General features: G+C 35.3%; 1 protein-coding gene across 1 annotated transcript in view; it reads right to left on the minus strand.

The window, feature by feature from the left end:
- The window catches only part of LOC106871930 (transcription elongation factor A N-terminal and central domain-containing protein 2), a 160180-nt gene that overhangs the window by 71544 nt on the left and 67295 nt on the right, over positions 1-21341 (minus strand). The window lies entirely within an intron of this gene.

The raw sequence follows: 21341 nt of genomic DNA on the forward strand, positions 1-21341 counted from the left end.
AATTAATCCATCAATTAGGAGAGAACATGGTTTTTATTTATTCATTTCCTTGCATTTATTTACATCTAGTTTACATTACATTAAAAATGTATGAATAATTCTAGAGCTCCTAAAATGATTAAAAAAAAAAGGCAAAAAATTTGTTTTAAAGTGATTAAAAAAAAGCAAAATAGAAAAAGAAGAAATCTTAAAAAAAAAAATTATTTTAACAATATTTTATTATGTTATTTCAATTGTTAGGATATTATAGAGGAAGAATGAAATAAATGCAACAATATGTGTATTCTGATCAGCGGAATAGAACTAAGGTACAGGTAATGAGATATTAACCCTTTTGTTACGGTATTTCTGATGAAAAATGTTGCTTTTGTTTCAATTAATTTTGAAAATAATGAAGAATTTGATAAAATAACGTAGTTGTTATCAAGCATTTGGAACATAAATTAACATGGAATTTTGATGAAAGGTTTTAATTTAGACTACTATAAATTAGGATGTGTGTATCATGGAATGAGAGGCAATCTCAGATAGGTTGGTGTCAAAAGGGTTAAGAAACCCTCATTGCTGAAAATCTCAGTTCAAATCAAGCAGTGTTAGCATTCTGGAAACTACACCTTAAGTCCAATAATATGAATATGTTATGATAAGATTTAGTCAATAGAGACACAGTGATAGGTTAACTGCCAAGAAATACCCCTCAAATCTCAAGATCATCTCTCGTCTCAAATTTCTGCTGAAACTCACCCGAAATCTTAAATCAGGATTTGAGGGAGATTTGATGTAAGTCAAATCTACAACCTTGGGAAAAGAAGTGGCATGTGGGATACTCCTAAAAGGAAAGCACATTTACAGCTGGAACATCTTTGACCTAAGGTTGACTCAATTTGGGTTTAAACTGGGGAGCTAAACAACACTGACATCTGTCATGTAACGTTCAAATGTATAGGATTCATATATAGCTTAGGAAAAGAAGTGGCATATGGGATACTTCTAAAAGGAAAGGATGTTCATAGCTGGAATGTCATTGATCCGAGGTTGACTCAATTAGGGTTAAACTGGAGAGTTAAACAACATTGACATCTGTCATGTAATGTTCAAATATGTAGAATTCAATGTAGCTTTCAATTTCTATTAAATCCAATTTGTTATCTTGTCTGTTTTGTGGTAACTACAGCAAAGTCAGACAAAGTGAACTCGATCACTACAATTACTTGGAATTGGAATTCATGAAAAATAGTTGGCAATCGGACACAAAGTTTAGACCTAGAAGTATCAGATGTTGCAATTACTTTGGTTATGTAGGCGTGTTTCACAACTGTCTAGATCAGATAAATGTTGTCCAAGATGATGTTGTGATAGTGGTTAGGTGCATCAATAATGTATCTTCATATGTGTGAGTTGTCGGACAATTAGTTTACAATGGTTGCACTGGTTGAAACAGACTAAAGCAATAAATTTAATCCTTCACACTGCTTGATAATCTGAATATTTTTAGCATCGCTGTGTAAATGATAAATAGAGATGGTGTGTGTGTGTGTGTGTGTGTGTGTGTGTGTGTGAGAGAGAGAGAGAGAGAGAGAGAGAGTGCATGTGTTGGGGGTGCAGTCAGTAATAATGCAGAGACATTTGCTTTTGGTGTATGTTTTTTTTTTTTTAATTATTTTGGATTGTTTGTAGTTGGGGACCAAGCATGAAGTGGTATATTACAGGAAAGATTTGATATATTGCTTGTAGATCAATATTTTCTTTTTAAATTTTATATCAGAATTGCTGAACAATATCATCATTGGTTGCAAATTTCCAATGGGCCAATTATTGCTTCATTGTAGTTCCCTGGTGTCAAAAGAGATAAAAGAGCATCTGTAATTTGATGTGGAACAAATATTTCAAGGAACTTCATTCATGAATATACATACAAGTACTTATATATGTATATACATATACAATGGCTTTCTGCATAGTTTCTGTCAACCAAATTTCCTTCACAGGGAATTGGTCAACAAAAGGCTATAGAAGAAGACACTTATTCAAAGTAGTGGGCCGTGAAATTGAACCCATAACTAGATGGTTGCAAAATGCAATGCATCATGATCAAACAGAAATAACTATCATATTTGACTGTATAAAAAAAAAGGAGCACTCCGTCGGTTACGACGACGAGGGTCCCAGCTGATACGATCAATGGAACAGCCTGCTCATGAAATTAACGTGCAAGTGGCTGAGCAATCCACAGACACGTGTACCCCTAACATAGTTCTCAGGGAGATTCAGCATGACACATAGTGTGACAAGGCCGGCCCTTTGAAATACAGGTACTACTCATTTTTGCCAGCTGAGTGGACTGGAGCAACATGAAATAAAGTGTCTTGCCCAAGGACACAATGCGTCGCCGGGAATCGAACTCATGACCTTACGACCGTGAGCCGAATGCCCTAACCACATAAAAGATGCAGGGACATATTAGAGGCGCCCTAATTTCAGCAGTGTGCATTCAGGAACAAAAGTTTTAAGTGCATTAAATTATGTAATATTAACTTATGGGAGGCCCATCATCTATACATATAAATTTGACATGGGTGATTCTTTCTTGTCTTGGGATTCACGGTCAAATGGCTGGGTGGAATTGTGCGAAAAATTACACAGATGTGTAGAATGATCCGGTCGTGTTGCTGGGCTTTGTATGTTTTTCATAGCTCCCATGGTTACCGAGATAATCTACTATCATAATACTCTTGTGTTTATGAATGAGAAAGGAAGGGGTGATAGATGAATAAGGAAGGAAGGGGTGATGTCATACTTGGTAGTGTGTGACGATGAAAATTGTATGCTGAAAAGATAAATCAAACAGCGTTTCAACTCTGTGTGAATATATGTGTGTATGTAAAAGGGGGGGGGGGGTATGTGAATGTGTGTGCGTGTGCATGCAATGGAAGTGGGATGGTTCAGCCCTGTTCACTTAGTATTTGGGTTTATTTTTTGATTTGGTTGAATCTTGGTTGGGTTTTTTCTTTTTGTTGGTCAGTTATTTTCAGTGTTTTGACAGAAAAAAGTCATTCTAAAATTGTTTTTTAACGTAAGCGTGCCCAAACAAGTCAAATGCTTACACAGAGCAGGTTTTACAGCTACATCATCCAAACTGACTGGGTAAAACCGGGCTTAGCTGCTAGTCACATATAAGACCAAGGGAGATTTTTTAAGACATTATTTTGGAAAAAAAAAGTGCATCTTATATGCTATCAAATAATATACTTTCATCACAGTTTTCTGATGCTCAATTAGTGTTGGAAGAATATTTTGTCTTCATGTCACTTGTATTATGTGCACTATTTGAATCACATTAAAGTTTTGTATGAGGTGCATGCGATTCACATCTGGGAGATAGGTTAATATTGTTGTGTTCTTGAGCAAAACTTCATTTCACATTGCTCTAGTGTTGTGTAGGGGACGACATAATAAGTATAGACCCAACGTTTTTGTTTGTGTTGTAAAAAGGCAGCTAAAAAAGGGTGAGGTGGGATTTGCACTCCAACCTCATAAAATCCTTATTAGCAAAGACTACCCAAACAGACCCATGAGTTGGAGGGTTCTCACCTGAGTGGTGCAAAAGCATCATCCGCTAGGTGCAGCGTATCACCAAGAAATGGTAGATGCAGTGACATGCCGTTACAGTGCATGCCTCCATACCATTACTAATGTGAGAGACATAACACAAATGTTACACCCCTTAACAGTGCAACAGTAATGCGATGTAACTGTTTTTGGGTAGCTAGTATTGCAGTTTGTGTATATTAGGTAAGAAACAGCTTTTGACAGGTATCATTTGGGAAAGATATAATTGTGATTACTTCATTATGGAATGACAAAAATATGCCGTGAAGATATGTCAAAATGTGATACATGTAAAAGTGTAAAGATGGGAAAAAATGACATGACAGGTCTCTGCAGGAGATCATTTGAGGCAGCTCACTGCAAGGGTTTTATTAAAGACTAGGTTAGATTTTTGTTGTGGACTGGAAACAAATTAACTATATTTATCTAACAGTAGATAAGAGAGATTATCGTTAAATCAATATTCTGTGTTATCATACGATAAGAAACAGTGGTTCCCAGCACGAAGAGATCATCAAACTACTTATCACTTCCCTGTTCAGCATGCCACCATTCCCCTCCATGCCACCATTCCCTTCTCTCTCTCTCTGATCTAACTTGTTCATTTGCCAAGAGTAGGATGGGAGACTCAATTATGTCTAGGTCATAAGGTTACTGTCTTTAGCAGAATATAATGGTAATCATTTTTAGAGCTAATGCTTGATAAGTAACACTTGCACAGACTTGTACTTTGTACAGCTTAAATGAAATATTTTGTTCTGGATAGGAAACCTAAAATTCTAAATATATTCATAAGGCATATGAAACGATATCCTCAAAATAGGACAACTATTTTAATAACATATAAATTCAACTTGCAATAAATCTCTACTATTTACACACAATATTTTTTCCTAGCCACCATAAATAACTATGATCTACAGAGTGAGTTAGCTGCATCTCGTTCATAGTTTTTTTCAGTGTTAGCCAGAGGTTTTAGGTCATTCCTAACTTTTCTATTCTAAGGTCTCTTTATCCTACCACATTACAATGAATCAAATCATGAAACACAATATGCAAACTGCACACACACACACACACACATTTTTTATTTGCTATATAGTTTCCATTTAGGTAAAAAAAAAAAAAATTCTACCAGGAAAAAAAAACATTACCTTGAAACATCACATACTTTTACAAGTGTGCTGGCAACAAAACATCAGAAAAATAATGTCAAGTTAGTTGTCATAGCAATAACTTGAAATGCAGAATAAGTGCTTCATGAAAAGATAAATTTCTTTTTGTATACACATATTTTTGCAAAGAAATTTATGTTTTCTAATAATTGCTTTATGTTGCCACTCACAACCTATTAATGGTAAATCTACAAGATGTCCATAGCATATCGTTATAAAGAATTTCTTGTAACTACTAATGAGATGCATTAATCTAGTTAAATTTCTAATCTTGATATCTTCTGATCAGCATTCTATGTTACATCAAAGTGCTTCAACATTTTGATGGTCATGTTAATGCCAACTACTCTGCTGTATAAAATAAGGTTGTTCTTATATTTCTTATCAGGTAAGCCATTCTGAAAATATGAATATTTCTGTTCTGTATGTATGTTTTCCTGGTCTTATTTTTTCAAATTTCTCTCTTCTATAAAAGAAGAGTTCCAAACAAGAAACAGCATTCTTCATTGGAATATACACTTCAACTAAGGAAGTAGGAATGAAAGAAGAAAAAAAAGGACGAATGGATGCACACATGCATGCATGCGCACCTTTACATATTTAATTGCACATGTATGTACATGTGTCATATTTTTTATATGAATGCATGTCATTTACATGTGCTAATCTGTTTCTTTTTACGCATACATGAGTACACATGTTTGTCTACATATGTGTACATACTACAGGCTAAACTGGAATGCTTTGCAAATTTTTATACTTCTTTTAATGGCTTGTAGTTATAATTTTTTAGTTAGTTGTGTCTTTTCTAATTTAGTAAAAGCCCAGCATTTGAAGATTGATGACTGAAGCAGGCAGTTATACAACCAAGTTCCCCAACACCCACAGTTATAAATCTTAAGTTGTGGTCCACATATAGTATCTGCACATTTATCATTAGTTTGCCGTGGATATTTTCTTTTTGATTTTATGTTTAACATTATGTTAACATCTGGTGGACAGCTGATTTCTCAGTTTCTATTACTCTGCACAGTTTTTTTTTCCTGTCTCAGAGCATTATGTCTGATCTATTGTATATACATTTTACAGACATTTTGACAGGGAATTGTTCAACCAGTATTCTTTCATATTAAGAATTACTACAACCTCCACATCACTGTAACTTGCATTTTGATCTTCAGGACTATCTTTCACAATGTAAAGTACTGTAGGGACCATAGGAATTTACAGTGTAAAGTACCTAGGACCCTACTGTATACCATAGAGGACATTAGTATAGTAATTACAGTTTTGAACAACTACAATGTATGTGTGTGTGTGTGTGTGTGTGTGTGTGTGTGTGTGTGTGTGTATGTGTGTGTGTGTGTGTGTGTGTGTGTGTGTGTGTGTGTGTGTGCATGAATGTATGCCATTGTTCAGTTTATTTCCAGATTTCTTGCCAATAGAGAAAGAACCAATTTCTAAGCGAGATCCAAAGCTCCTTTATTGAAATATCAACATCAACAACAGGGTATTTTTGTTTGTTTGTATGTATGTATGTATGTATGTATGTATGTATGTATGTATGTATGTATGTATGATCGTTGCCAGAGCAGCTGTTTGGCTTCTGTGCCAGTGGCACGTAAATAGCACCATTTGAGCATGATCGTTACCAGCATCGCCTTCCTGGCACGTGAAAAGACATTCGAGCGAGGTCATTGCCAGTGCCGCTGGACTGGCTCCTGTGCAGTTGGCACGTAAAATACACCATGTTGAGCGTGGCCATTGCCAGTACTGCCTGACTGGCCTTCATGCCGGTGGCACATAAAAGCAACCACTACACTCTTGGAATGGTTGGCGTTAGGAAGGGCATCCAGCTGTAGAAACTCTGCCAAATCAGGTTGGAGCCTGGTGTAGCCATCTGGTTCACCAGTCCTCAGTCAAATCGTCCAACCCATGCTAGCATGGAAAGCGAACGTTAGATGATGATGATGATGATGATATATGTAGATTTATTTTTCTTATTTCTTTTATCTTTTCCTTGTTTCAGGCACCATCTTAGAGGAATATTTTTGTTCTTTTTTCTCAAAGCCTGCTACTTATTCTATTGGTCATCTTCACTGAACCGCTATGTTATGGAGACATAAATATACTGATTGCCAAGTAGTGATAAAAAATACACATGCACACACAGACAAACACATATATTTATATATTTGTATACAATGAGCTTCTTTCAGTTTCTTATTTCTTTATTGCTCACAGGGGGCTAAACATAGAGGGGACAAACAAGGACAGACAAAGAGATTAAGTCGATTATTGACCCCAGTGCATAACTGGTACTTATTTCATCGACCCTGAAAGGATGAAAGGCAAAGTCGACCTAGGCGGAATTTGAACTCAGAACGTAACGGCAGGCGAAATACTGCTAAGCATTTTGCCCGGTGTGCTAACATTTCTGCCAGCTCACCGGCTTCTTTCAGTTTCTGTTTAGCAAATCCACTCACAAGGCTTTGGTCAGCCCAAGGCTATAGTAGAAGACAGTCGGCCAGGGTGCTATACAGTGGAGCTGAACTCAGAACTATGTATTCAAGAAGCAAACTCCTGACGATACAGCTATACCTGCACCTACATGTATTCATGTGTAACTTCAGTAGATATTTGATGTGCATTGTAGATTGCTAGCCAATTCCACGTTGATGGTAGTTAGAACAGTTAATAAATTTTCAAAGTAACAGTAAACCTTTGTTATGTAATCATCAATTAAAGAAAGTGACAAATGCAACAGTTTGTGGAAAAGTTGTTGAACCAAACGAAATTCTGTCAGATGTGTTACGGATTTTTCCCTGTGCCAAACTTCTTTTACTAATTACAAATTCAATAATCACTGGAAATGACCTCCCAGAAGAATAGAGTAAGCTTATAGTTGTAGTAATCCCAGAGGAAGGAAGCAGCTGTCTTTCAGAAAATCAAAAAGGATTACTGTTCATATGCACCGATGCAAAACTCTTTAATTGAGTGCTGCTTACAAAATGAAGAACAAGACTGGAAGGATTAATTCTATGTTTCTAGTCTGGCTCCAGGCCAAACAGAAATACGACTGAACAAATAATACCATTATTAAGAATATGTATTTGATGTATTTGATTTTGTTAATGGAGCAGCAATTGAAGATATCCTAAAGTTCTATGAAGTGTGAAACTTATTCATTAACACTATTCTCATTCTCAGCAATGGTAATGGCTTTGTGACATCTTCAGGTATACATCAGGAACTGACAAATTTGCACCTTGACTTTTCATAGCTGTTATGGATTATGTAATTTGTATAGGCACAGGCATGGCTGTGTGGTAAGAAGCTTGATTCCCAACCACATGGTTCTGGGTTCAGTCCCACTGCATGACATCTTGAACAAGTGTCTTCTACTATAGCCTCGGGTTGACCAAAGCCTTGTGAGTGGATTTGTTAGATGGAAACTAAAAGCCTCTCATATGTATGTATGTGTGAGTGTGTGTGTGTGTGTGTGTGTTTGTCCCCCATCAACACTTGACATATACATGCATGCATATATGTATACATTACACACGCATGCATCATACATACATACATATATACATGCATACATATATATGTAATCCTTTTTATAACAACTGATCTGGAACTAAATCATCATCAACACCATTTAATGTCCCTTTTCAACGTTGGCATGGGCTGGAGGGCATGACAAGAGTGGTAGCTACAGGACTGCACCAAGCTCTATTGTTTGCTTTGAATGCCAACCAGTTCACAGCGTGCGTAGGGTGCTTTCTACATGGCAGCGACCCCATTGAGGTTACCAAGTAACTTGCAAGACAAAAGACCCTTCAGTTGAGAGGAGGAGTAGAAGAGAGGGAAATGGCTATATACCAGGTAACAGGAGATGTGATAGAGGGAAAGAAACAGATATCTTGATGTTGAAGGGATATAGTTGGAAAAGAGAGAAGAGGGGAGAGAGAGAGAGAGAGAGAGAGAGAGAGAGAGAGAGAAAGAGAGAGAGAGAGAGAGAGAGAGAGAGAGAGAAGATAGTAAGAAAGATGTGTCAAGGTCTGCCCTCGAGTTACGGTGGGAGGATATAAATGAAGGGGTGAGAGAGGGAGATAAAAGGGGATGAGGATGCGGTTAGTGGATATGTAGTATACATAGGTGCAGGCATGGCTGTGTGGTAAGAAGCTTGCTTCACAGCCACATAGTTCTGGGTTCAGTCCCACTATGTAGTACCTTGGGTATGTGTCTTCTACTATAGGCTCAGGCTGACCAAAGCTTTGTGAGTGGATTTGGTAGACAGAAAATGAAAGAAGCCCATCATATATATATATGTGTGTGTGTGTATATATTTATATATATGTGCATATGATTGCGGTTTCGATTCCCAGACCGGGCGTTGTGAGTGTTTATTGAGCGAAAACACCTAAAGCTCCACGAGGCTCCGGCAGGGGATGGTGGTGAACCCTGCTGTACTCTTTCACCACAACCTTCTCTCACTCTTTCTTTCTGTTTCTGTTGTGCCTGTAATTCAAAGAGTCAGCCTTGTCACACTGAGTCACGCTGAATATCCCCGAGAACTACGTTAAGGGTACACGTGTCTGTGGAGTGCTCAGCCACTTGCACGTTAATTTCACGAGCAGGCTGTTCCGTTGATTGGATGGAACCCTCGACGTCGTAAGCAACGGAGTGACAACAATATGTGCATATATGGGTACAGGACATCACCAACAGTAAACAACATGAAATACGAAAAGAAATGAGTTAAATACGCAAATAATGAGAGAAAAAAAGGGACAAGTAATACAAAGAATGACCCTTCATCAGTTGTTGGCTGTAAATCTACTTCCCATTTCGAACAATCAATGACATTTGTGTATGTATGTGTGTGTGTGCGCGTGTGTGTATATGTATATATATATATATATATATATATATACTCTTTTACTTGTTTCAATCATTTGACTGCGGCCATGCTGGAACACTGCTTTTAGTCGAGCAAATCGACCCCAGGACTTATTCTCTGGAAGTCTAGTACTTATTCTATCGGTCTCTTTTGCCAAACTGCTAAGTTACAGGGATGTAAACACACCACCATCGGTTGTCAAGCGATGTTGCGGGGACAAACACAGATACACAAACATACATATATATACGACGGGCTTCTTTCAGTTTCTGTCTACCAAATCCACTCACAAGGCTTTGAGATATACATATATATATATATATATATATAAATATACACACATTCTTTTTTTTTTTATTTGTTTCAGTCATTTGACTGCAGCCATGCTGGAGCACCGCCGGTAGTCGAGCAATTCGACCCCAGGACTTACTCTTTCTCATCACCATCACCATTATTATTATCATCATCATCATCATCATCATTAGAAGCAGTAATAGTGAGGCAGCAAGCTGGCAGAATCGTTAGCACGCCAGCCAAAATGCTTAGCAGTATTTTTGCTCATCACTCCGTTCTGAGTTCAAATTCCACCAAGGTTCATTTTGCCTTTCATCATTTTGGGAGCTGATAAAGTAAGTCCAAGTGAAACCTTGGGGGTCGATGTAATCAACTAGTCCCCTCTCCTAAAATTTCAGATCTTGTGCCTTTAGTAGAATGGATTATTATTAGTAGTAGTGGTGGTAGTAGTAGTAGTTTGATAAATTATGTTCCAAACATCAGTTTAATATAGAATGTACTTCTCATACATGGAGGACTACACCTTAAGGAGTATCAATATTTAAACTGATTACCAATTAACGAAAAACGATTAGGTATATTACTAAATCACTCCGAATTCTTGATTATTTGCGAAATTAATTGAAACTTAGGCTGTGCGTTTCATCAGAAATACTGTCATGAAAAGATTAAAGGATATAATTCTGACATAAAAGTTAAACACAGCCATTATTTAGAGCTTTTACTAGAAACTAGTAAGCTAAGCTTTATGATCACAAGAATAATAATCTCCTTAAGCTCACAATGATTTCAGAACAAATCAACAAGTAAAAAAATCTATGTGGTCATTCTATCTGCTGGAAATAGCAGCCAAATCTTTCTCATGGAAAAGCATATCTAAAATCTTTTAATTGTTTCAGTCAATGGACTGTGGTCATGCTGGGGCACTGCTTTGAAAGGTTTAGTCAAAATAGAGCCTAGCATATATTTTAAAAGTCTGATACTTATTCTATTAGTCTTTTGCTGAACTGCTAAGTTACAGGGATGTAAGCAAACCAACCTAGTTGACAGGGGAGTAGAACAAGCTTAGGCACACACAAACATACATATAAGACAGGCTTTCACACATTTTCCATCTACCAAATTCATTCACAAGGCATTGGAACTGTAGTAGAAGACACTTGCTCAAGGTGCCACACAGTAGGACTGAACCTGAAATGATATGGTCACAAAGCTTGCTTTGTGACCACCTAACCCTAATCCTAACCCATGCCTAGCATCCTTTTATTCCTAAAACAGGAAGGACACATGAAATAATGCAGTCCAATATTTTAAATGTTTTTTTTAAAATTGATTTTTATCTGTATATAAAAATATATCCTTAGTTCTGCAATGCTTGTTGTTACTATTGTTGTATTTCTGGTCAGCCTTAAATGAGCAACCAAAGGCATTCCTGCCATGACTATCTCCTCTTTTGTTCAGAGTATATTTAGGGCTTAGTAACATAGTAAGTGTCCTCAACCCAGGGATGAGAGCAAAGATATTTTTGGTGCCCCACCTTAATTAACAAATATGATAAGTTGTAGAAAAATGTGCACCCTGTGCACCTACACTTAGAGGTACCCTGCTTTCCACTGACAACCCTTCTGTTACAACTCAATGGACTGCATTATCCAGTGGAAATTTAAAAGAAAATGAGATTTCAAAATGAGTTATAAAATATATATATCTGAATAAAATACAGTCAATTGCTAGTGGTAAGAAGTTTGCTTCTCAACACAGTCTCAGGTTCAGTCCTACTCTGTGGAACCCAGGCAAGACTACAGCCCCAGGCCAATAAAAAAAATGTGAGAGGATTTGGTAGAAGGAAACTGGAAGAAACCCAGTGTGTGTGTGTGAGAGAGAGAGACAGAGAGTATGTGCATTTTCTCTATTTGTTACTGTCTCCTTGCCTTGACATTATGTGATAGTTGTAAATGAGAGTCACTGTCATGCAAGCAGTATCCTTTGTTTCCAATCTTCCATAAAAACAGGTCTGGCCACGGGGAAATATTACCTTACTGGAAATAGGTGAGGGCTGGCAACAGGGAGAAAATGTAGAAAATACACCTCAACTAATTATGTCCAGCCCTTGCAAGCACATAAAAGTGAACATTAAAATGATAAGAAGGAAATTTCCATCAGTCAAAGCTGACCAAGTCCCAGCACATATACGCAGAGGCCTAGGCAAGATTTTTATGAAGACAACTAGCAGTTACTCATGCATGCAATCTCCCTTTTCCGCCCCATCCGTATTTCTCCAATGGAAAAATTACTCACATTATTTACATAAGATGGATATGTGTCCTCGTCATATTTGTTGTTACCACAACATTTCAGCTGTTTTACTCTCCAGCCTTCGTCAGGCATCCTGGTAGAATTTTGAACCCAACCCTAGGTTCTCATTCCTAAGGTATTTTTTTGATAATGCTATTATTATTGAGTGAAAGTGCAGTGCATGCCATCAAAGTGACACTGGGGTAAAATATACGAAGCCCAATATACCAATCATGAGTACCTGTCTGATAAGGGTACACCAGGCACATGCATCAAAACCATATGTGTGCGACATCGTGATCTCATATCAAAATAAGCAGCACATGACCTCGCAGGTGGGGCCCAATTAGAATTTTCTTCAGGTTGAGTAGCCCATCCCGCTCAAAAGGTCCCTGAATAAGGTTTGCTTAAGGATGTTGAGCAAAACACCCATGTTTCCAAAAGTGAATTATTCAAACCCCAAAGAATTCCTTTCAACACACGGCTATGATGCTCCCCCACTACTTCTGCTCATGATCAGAGGTGCACATATTGTCTGCCACCAAGGGACATGCTGAACTGGTTAAGGTCAAACAACTGACAAGCAAATCTGTGGTATTGAGCAGAATATTTGCTGTAGCCCATCTTTTATACCATATTATTATTATTATTATTATTTATTCAAGGCACTGCCTGGAATTGAACATTGAATCTTGGGTTAGTAGCCTGTGCTCTTAACTATTATGCTATATGCCCGTAGAACAGGAAAAATTACTGTCATTGTACTGTTACAGTTTGGCACTAGTAACACTGCAGACTTTGCCACCAGATTGCAAAGATCCAGAACATATGAGATAAAATAACTTGTCCAACTGTCTGACAGTTCCACTTATCAGACAGTGGAACTGCTCTGGATTGGTATTTTTTTATTGACTCTTGAAGGGTGAAATGTGAAGTTGATCTCAGTGAGATTTGAACTTGAAGGGCAGAGAGTCAAAACAAACACCACAAGGTATTTTATCCAATGTTCTAATAACTTTCCTAATTTACCACCTTTGTCTTTTATCTTCTATTTATTTTAGTCATTTGATTGTGGCCATGCTAGGGCACTGATTGAGGTCACAATATTTCTCCTGAACAGGACGCAGTTGGTTGCAGAGTTATTCATTTACAGCTCAGAGAACTAGAACAAGGTGAAATGAAGGGTTTTGCTCATAAACACTAAGTATCACCCGGTTTGGGGATTGAAACCATGACTTTGTGATTGTGAGTGTAACACCCTAACCTCTAAGAAATGTGCCTTCTCTATGAGAAGTATGAACATCACATAAAGTATGTTTTTACTTCACATAAAGTAAAGTCAAAGAGACAACCTGGTACAAGAAAGTAATTAATGGACGCAGTTTGTTTGCTGATTTCCTCTACTCAATGCCACTTGACTTCACTAAAGATATGTTTAAGTGAAGCCAGGCTTAACAAAATCAATCTATCTACGTTATAAGAAAAGTAACAACTTATGATAATAATATGAATCATCTGATATTGGCTTTTGTCATCAACTGTACTTATAGAATTAAAGCAATGACAACATATTTCTACTAACAATTCATTGAATAAAATAAGATAAACAGAATAAATTAGATAATTTCATTTCATAATTTCCATGACAATTTTGATTTTGTTTGATTCTTTTTTTTTCATCAACTATTCTGGAACATTTCCAAATTTTACACGTAGAAAGGCTATCATTTAATTATCTTCATTTGCATGTACAAAATTTTTGGCAAATGCTTCAACAATACAGCCGCCATTGAGAGAAGAAAAAGAAAAACAAAAACTCTGGCCATAAAAGATATCTGTAGTAAATAGGTTCAAATATCAAAATAAAAATCAATAAAATCTTAGACTTTAATATTGATCTCATTTAGATAGCTTGTTCAATGTAGGATAAATTCTAATGTGTATTCCAGTCAACAGATTTCAAGAGTGCACTGTGCTAAATAAATTTTCTAAAATAATTTAGGGAGATATTTTATCTCAATGATAAAAACAAAATTAAACAATTGCAGTAATTATTGTTTCTTGAAAACTAAATAAAAGTTTAAATATCTTATCTAAATTAGAAATATATTTTCAAGACAAACTAATACCATCAAAACTAATCTGATGGTGGCCACTTAGGTGATACTAGAAAGTGAAAGTGAAAGTAAAAGGTTAAGCAATCCATATTTCAAAATATTTCAACAATTCTTCAAGGTTAAATAAATCCCTAGCTTCTCAAATCTGCAGTGACATTGATAAGTTAGAAAGCTTAAGATTATGGCTAACTAATGCTGCAGGCAGTTAATTAGCAGTAACCAAAGGAAACTCAATACAATCAAATTGACGCAGATCTGAGGATATAAAAGCTAAAGATAGAAATGGATACTAATAGATATTATAAGAAATGACACGTATGAAGCACTTAAGTCAGGTAGCCACTAGTCTATAGTAATATCATCAACAATAACTGATTATAGACCTTTATCTATCACAAGAAACCAATACATCAACACTTCACGAAATAAGAGATATCAATAGGTTATTTCATTATTTATTTCAGTTTCATTCACTAAAAGCCTGGTGTCATATCAAATTGGAGTGAATCTCTGTTTTCAAGGTACTAACCTGTTTAGATATATCACTCAATTAACCAAGTAGCTGCTTTAACACAACCACAAGAACCCCTGAGTGTCTTTAATGAAAAAATCAACTTTTGGATTTAATAGAACACATTAATTATCAAATCACTGCACCTAATATAGACAAAATTATAATTTAGCATTTCACTTCAGATACAATCTATCTGTATTTTTGATCATTGCTTGATTTGACAATCTTCTAGAGTTGATAAAAGAAAATACTAATCAAGCACTAGGATAATCATAACTGATTTACTCTTCCTATCTTCAAACCTGAGGCCTTCTAATCATCACCATCATTTAACAACCACTTTTCCATGCTTGCATGGGTCATACAGAATTCGGTGAAGCAGATTTTTCAATGACCAGATGCTTTTCCACTGGTTAACTCACACCAGCTTCCAAGCAAGGTAATATTTTCCCCCATAGTTAAAAAAGATAGTATAATGTAATTTGAGGTAGATTTGGCTGTTATACCTAGCAGATTGAGTGGTTACAAAGATGCTCTCTTATTGGTTCATATGTCATTTATTTCAATGCTTTGCAAAATCCACAAGTTAATCATTAGGAATTATTGTCTGTTCAGTTAATAATTAACATTTTTTTTTTTAGTTATGATTACAAAGTTTGGAGAAGAAGAGACAAGAAATAATTATAACATTGCACAAATTTATTATTCACATCTTAAATATCATGTCTAGAGAAATATATTTATGAGCCATTTCTGTAAAGTATTACTGGATGTATCAAATACACAGTGATTTGTGTGTGTGTGTGAGCATGTGTATGCATGTGTGTATGAAATTGATTCATTTTCATCATTACCTGGTGCTTCACACTGCTGTGCAATCATTCTGGGAGTAAATAAATTCTACCATATGCAATGAATACTTTCCCTCTCATTTGCATTCCTGTGGCCTGTGTGTTTTTTGTACTCTGTTTATGTTCTGTTTATCATTTTGTCCACGTTTGTTTGTAACGTCCTGTATATGCATCTACATATACATGTAGATGAAGGTATGTACATACATGTGCATATATATATGCACATACTCACATATTATTTGTATTATATATATATATATATATAATTTTTTTTTTTCTCCGTGTTTTTCTCCTTGTCTCCGTATTCTTTCTGTTGAAGAGCATAGCTCGAAACGTCAAAGACTTTCCGTATTCCCGAGCGTCATACTAATATATACTTTTGTTATTTACACCACCTGTCCTCGTCTGTTGTTATTTTTTGTATATTCTCCCATATATATATATATATATATATATATATATATATATATATATATATATATATATATATATATATACACACATACATACATAGAGGGTGTTTGGGCTTAATTTGATAGTTTGCATAAAAAGAAAAGATAACACAGTATCACATCTAAAAATGAATAAGAGTATTTTTTAAAAATCGAAAAAATATCAACAAGATCATGGTTTGGAGATAACATTTTACACAAAATAGATGTCCTCAGTTTCTACCGTGGCCTCAAGACAGCTCTGGAACCAGGAGCATACATTCCTCCCTGTGTCCTTGGGAATAACTCTGAACATCTGCTTGATCTTGGTCACCAGCTCAGCCTTGGTGATGCTGGTAGAGTGGTTGGTGTGTTTCTCAACTAATTTCCAATAGTATGGGAATTAGGCCAGAAATTGAGACTGATGAAGTCATACAAAATTCTCCAACAATTGACTTCTGACTGTTTCTGGAAGTATGGCAAGGAGCCAAATCCTGCTGCTACACATGTTGCCTTCCAGCAGCAACCCTCTCTTGTCAGGATTTGACTGCAGTCTCAAGCAGCTTGACATAACCATCTGAATCAAACCTAAGGCACTGTTCAAAGATGTGGGGCAGCATGCTGTCACCTTCATGACACTCCACATGGTCCTTCCTGCTGGCCACAGCTTTGTAGTCTCCAATGCAGCTATCCTTGTTATGAATTACAGCCTTTACAGTATTCACAGAGCACTGAGTAGCAGTCATGGTGTCAGCATTTTGATAACAGGTGTGAATACAGGTAGGTTTTTTCTGATATTCACATGGTTTCCAGCCCTCTATATCAGCTAACACTTTTCTCAACTACAACTTTAATCCCTATGCTCTCCAACACCAGTGACTGTTCATTAACATGTCAAGCACCTTGCTGAAAAAAAAAGGAGATATAAAAAAATCATCAGATTTAACTCAAACACCCTGTATATTCTGATATCTAAATCTGATTCTTATTACTGTTCTGGCTTGTCATTCTCCCTTGGGTAGTTCTACTTAAAATCCTACTTTTCTTATTTACTTTTGAAGGATTCTTAGAGTGAAAATTGGATGGAATATAAGGTAAAAAGATTTAATATATCTAAATGAAATACTACGAATTTTTGTTTTTTTTTTGTTTTTTCAATTTTTCTAGAGAGATAACAACAATTGTTTTAACTCCATTGTTCATTTACATCAATATATAATATAATGATAACAGACATTGCAATCAATCGATGAGCACATACATTACAAAAAGAGATGACATATTAAAACCAAGGGAAGGGGAGTTTCTATATTAACAAGTATAATAAAACAAAGATGGTACTCCTTAAGATTAGCTAATCCAAATTTTGAAACAATATAGACAATACCATTTGGAGTGGAATTAATTTTCAAAATCAACTTGTAGTTTCCTACTGAAGCAGCATTCATCAGATGTATGCAAACTGCTTTTGAATTCCATTTGAAGCTCTTCACCCACCCTACTTATGTTTCTAGGGAAAGTATTGTTTCTGCTCATTTAGAAGGCAATGAGAATGCACTGAAGAGAATCTTCTTTAGTATAATACAACAGTTATACTTAAAGACAGTAAAAAAAAATGTTAAATAAAGAGACAGAAAGATAGATAGATAGATAGATAGATAGATAGATAGATAGATAGATAGATAGATAGATGGATGGTTGGTTGGTTGGTTGGCTGGATAATGTGATAGATAACTAGATAGATAGATAGTATAGACAAACAACTGAGTGACTAGATAGATGCATCTCTGCCACCAATGTTCTGTCAATTTTTTTGTGCTGACTAACATGAGTTAGACCAATGGTTCTCAAGCACAATTCATATAAGATTTTGTTGTAAAAAATTCATGTGCAATAAATTGCTTATATTTCTACAATACATAAAATATTTTGACAACTTTTTTTTTTATATAATCCTAAATATCATTTAATTATGAAGAATATAATAGGAATTTTTAAATATTGAATGGGAGGTCTATCAGAATGAAATATGCATCAAAGAGATCCATCAGAATGAAATATGAAAAATACAGAAGTCAACTCTTGTCACAAACTTAATTCTTTTGTTACCATATTTCAGTTAAAATATGCCTGTTTTTTGTTTCAGTAAAATAACTTTGATGTCTGGAACAGAAGTTAACATGGAATTTTGATGGAAGAATTTAATTTAAATCATTTTAAAACTGGAAGTTTGTATCATAAAACCAGGAGCGGTCTCAAACAGGTTGGTATCAAAAGGGTTCGTAAATTCCAAAGGCTTTTTTGTGGGTGCTTTTCACCAAAGTACCTTGATCTTCTATCCACTCTATCGCAGCTGAAAGCAACAGGGGCATTGCTCTCACTCACGTCTACATTTAACAGTATGGATGCCAAGTTCCTTTCTCAATTCAGAGGTATGTACCACTTCATTTCCAGGGGAAACTTTGAAAGGTTGTGAATACAGTGGTTCTCAACCATTTTTTGCCAAAGGACACCTTTGATTTTTATTTTACTCTACTGGATACCAGTAGCCATTTAATGTTTAAAAAATTCCTATTGAATTTTTATAATTAAAATTTATTAGGAGTGGCTGTATGGTATGAAGCTTGCTTCCCAACCACATGGTTCTGGGTTCAGTCCCACTGTGTGACACCTTGGGCAGGTGCCTTCTACTACAGCCTCGGGCCGACCAAAGCCTTGTGAGTAGAATTGGTAGGCGGAAACTGAAAGAAGCCCATCATATATATATATATATATATATATATATATATATGTATGTATGTATGTATGTATTTGAGTGTCTGTGTTTGTCCCCCCACCCCATCGCTTGATAACCAATGTTGGTGTGTTTACATCCCCATCACTTAGCAAAAAGAGGCCGATAGAATGAGTACTAGGCTTATAAAGAATAAGTCCTGGGGTCAATTTGTTCAACTAAAGGCAGTTCTCCAGCATGACTGCAGTCAAATGACTGAAACAAGCAAAAGAATAGAAGAATAATTGTATAAAAGAATTGTTAAAATATTTTGTGTACTGGAGAAGTATGACCAATTTATTGCACATGAACTTTAAACAAGAAAATCTTATACAGACCCCCGAGTAGTCATATGGACCCACAAAGGTGATATGGACCCTCAAGGGTCCTGGTTGAGGACCACTGCTTTAGAATATATAGAATGTTGTTACAGAAAAGTATTTTCTAACCATGTAATTAATTAAAACAAAAATAAGAAACAAAAAGGATAATCTACAATGTTACTTCAAAAGAAATAAAGTTAGCAATTACTCCTATTGAAAACCATTCTCATATTATTATTATGTACAAACATCTAATCATACCAGAGCTTTCTAATACTAAAAAATCTAAAAAGAATGTGAGAAAAGTCACCAGTCACTAGTAGACCTTGCTGTCTAGAAGGTGACAGCAAACACAATATTAAATTTATAACAATCAGAAATGGTGTAAAAATGACTTTGAAATGTAAAATGTAACAATGATAGCTACAGATCAAAGTAGGTGGTTTTTTTTCTTTTTTTGAAACAGGGCATTGTTTCTTATTCTTTCTAATATTCTCTATTGGTAAGATTCCACAAATAAAAATATAAAAATACCTTCATTCTCTATAAATCTTACAAAATCTATTTACTTTTCACAGTCTACATTTATTCTATATACTTGTGTGTGTATGCATATGCATGTGTATGCATATGCATGTGTATGTGTGTGTATATACACACACATACACAATACTCATGCACAAACATATGTACATATGTATGTATGTATGTATGTATTTGCTCCTTTTTTTTTTTAATATTCTAAAAAGAATATAATCTTAAGATATAACTCTGTTTTATCAGATCTAAATGAAAAATGTTTGTGACAATCTTGGATAAATCTTAGCTTATAAAATAAATAAAGAAAAATAAGCTTTCTTTTTTCTTTTCAGAAGAAAAAAAAATGTATCTGCTTTGAAATAACATATTCATAATGCTTCACTGTATTTGAATCAGGCTTGGCAATAAGATAACATCTTTGCAAAGAGCAGTGCCTCCAAGAATGTGAGACTTGTTTTTTTTTCTTTTTTTCTTTTCTATCAAGTAAAATACAATATTTCAATCTCAAATAAATCCTGTCTCTCTATCTACAAGTCCAAGAGAAGATGACTTACTGAAGCAAAATATTTTCATCTTCAGAAGATGTTTGTTGTTTCTTTCTTCTCTTTTATTTATTCATTTATCTGTTTGTTTGTTTATTTATTTATTATCAGATTCAGAAAATGATATAGATAAAATCTCAACTAATCCAATTACATCAAAACACAACTTTTATTCAGCTTCAGTTTCATTATGACCTACAGCAGTTGAAAGTGCATTGAAGTCTCCTGGGACTTAAGACTATGGCCATATATTTTCCAGTATGACAGCACGACAATAAATAAACAAACAACAAGTCTCAAATTAACCTTGTGTGTTCAATGCTGCTAGTAATCAATAAACTTTGTCGAGTTACTTCAGGTAGAGTAAATATCATATAGTATTCAATATCAGAAAGCATAAAATTAGGGACACAGAGAGCAGAACGAGTTAATTTGAACTGGCAGTTTGCTTTCAGCAATGCAGCAGATAATATCTAATTGCAACATATCTGACTTAACAAATTGTTCAGACTAGATTAAAAGGGACATTATGTATTAACAGACACATTTTACTGAATGCAAAGTAGAATGAACACATAGAAATAACGCACAAGACCAAGCTAAGTATTATTCAAGTGCAGATATTCATGTCTCTTGATTATTCATAAACCTGGTTAAACAATGAAACACCAAGCTAAATGATAAAGAATTCTGACCATTCCAAACACTAATTTCTGATTATATGTAACTAACTTGAAGACATTGTGAATCACCATGAGTGTCTGGTTTTGACACAGTAACACCTTTCTGTTTATCTTCCTAAACAGAACAGGTCAGAATCAAAGTTATCGCTTCTGACTTCAACACTTCCAATTTTCCAAGCAGCAAATCCTCATTTTAGCAACATCAAATAATGATAGCATAGCCATTATCGCTAACATTGTATCGTAAATAGCTAAAATAATTTTCTCCTTGAAAACAAAGACATA

Source organism: Octopus bimaculoides, chromosome 7 (assembly GCF_046866305.1).
Source record: "Octopus bimaculoides isolate indiv1 chromosome 7, ASM4686630v1, whole genome shotgun sequence".
Lineage (NCBI taxonomy): Eukaryota > Metazoa > Mollusca > Cephalopoda > Octopoda > Octopodidae > Octopus > Octopus bimaculoides.